The 1,602-nt window shown below is 31.8% G+C and overlaps 1 non-coding gene across 1 annotated transcript; it reads left to right on the top strand.

Moving 5' to 3' along the window:
- Positions 1-1,138: 1,138 nt before the first annotated feature.
- Positions 1,139-1,212, top strand: Trnaf-gaa (transfer RNA phenylalanine (anticodon GAA)). The gene has a single exon. It is a non-coding gene; the product is annotated as a tRNA-Phe (tRNA).
- The last annotated feature ends 390 nt before the right edge of the window (positions 1,213-1,602 follow it).

Raw genomic sequence — 1,602 nt, 5'->3', positions numbered from 1 at the left:
AGGCGACATGTTTAACGCCTTATTTAACCTTATGTACTTTCTTATTTAGATATCTATGGGTTCTCCAGTCTCAAATAAGGTGGATAAACACATCTTTTGGATTCTTTCTTCAACACCAACTCTAGTAATATTCCTCTAGCGATGCTTGGAGATATTTTTTTAGGGAAGAGTAGGACAAACGAGCGCACTGGTCACCTGACGTTGGAGCTTTGCCGGCCCTTTAAAAAGTGTTCCCGCTTTTTTGGAAGGTGTCCATGTCGTATCGTCCTCTAAACACTGCACATTAAAGCTCTCTCCACAGCTTTGTAGTAAGTGGAAGTAAGTTTCTTGAAATCGCTCAGTCCTCCAACGCATCCAGCGGTGATAATTTATCATCATCCATCACCGATAACACCGTTTATTAATCCTCATATTCTTTATAAACCATACCTTTTTAATTCAATTAATAGTCCTGTAAAAATTTCGACAAAATAATATTTATAATCTATTACAAATCAGAATGTACTGATATGGAAGAGAAGTCAGGCTAGAGAAGAATTTGCAAGGTACTCTGGGCACTTATTCTCTTTTATATATTCCAATTTATTAATTATTCAAATAATCTTTCATGGAATAGCCTTTATTGGTGATCGCTGTATTCCCAATGATTAATCGTTTTTAACTTAAAGTCATTTATAAAATGAGTTACCCTAATTGAAATTTAGTGAAATTATACAGTTATTTTATAAGAGTGTACAAATTTTCGTCAATAATTAATAATAAATAAATAATATTTAAATTCCTTAGGGAATTCCTTAGGGATCCTAATTAGTTACGATCGCAGCGCCACATGTCAGAGCTGAATGTAAGAATAGCTATCCAGGAACTGACTCAAACTTTCAAAAAAGTTTGCCTTAAAAATGTCCAGCGATTTAGGAGCTCAGTGGAATATAGACGTAAAAAATATTATAAATACACAGTTATTTCAAAATTATCCAAACAAACTGGTCTATCATCCGGTAAACCGAATATAGTAAACAATTTGTTATGTTTTAAAGTGATAACCCTCACTTCTGGGATTAATTACACATATAATTGCTTTGTTCAACTCAGTTCTCATGACAAGAGAATTGAACAAAGCATACAAAATTTTATCAACGAACGGTTGGCTCAGTTGGTAAGAGCGCTCGCACGAAACGCGAGAGGTCGCGGGTTCGAGTCCCGCATCGTTCATAAAATTTTGTAGTAAGCATTTAATAAATTATCCCAAGGTAATATCAAATCATATAATTTTCGTGCAAGTCACAATTTTATTCATAAATTGGTTTAAATTAATAGTACATAAATTAGTTCATATGTTTAAGCGGGACTTTAAATAATTTTTTTTTTTCAGTAAAAAATTACTGACCATATTTTTACGAAGTTTAACAAATCTACACAGCCTAGTATTAATTAAAAAAAAAATCTGGATGCGAAATGAATTTACAGTTTTGAATGCTCATTCACACGATATTCTACTTCATAAAACGAAAGCTAAAGGTATATTTATAAGTAATATTTTCATGTTAATAATATGTTTAATAATTAATGATTACTGTTTATAACTAATATTCTGTATTAATG

The sequence above is a fragment of the Leptidea sinapis genome, chromosome 46 (genome assembly GCF_905404315.1).
Source record: "Leptidea sinapis chromosome 46, ilLepSina1.1, whole genome shotgun sequence".
Lineage (NCBI taxonomy): Eukaryota > Metazoa > Arthropoda > Insecta > Lepidoptera > Pieridae > Leptidea > Leptidea sinapis.
The sequence above is the reverse complement of the archived record's forward strand: the minus strand, read 5'-3'. Positions and strand labels throughout refer to the sequence as shown.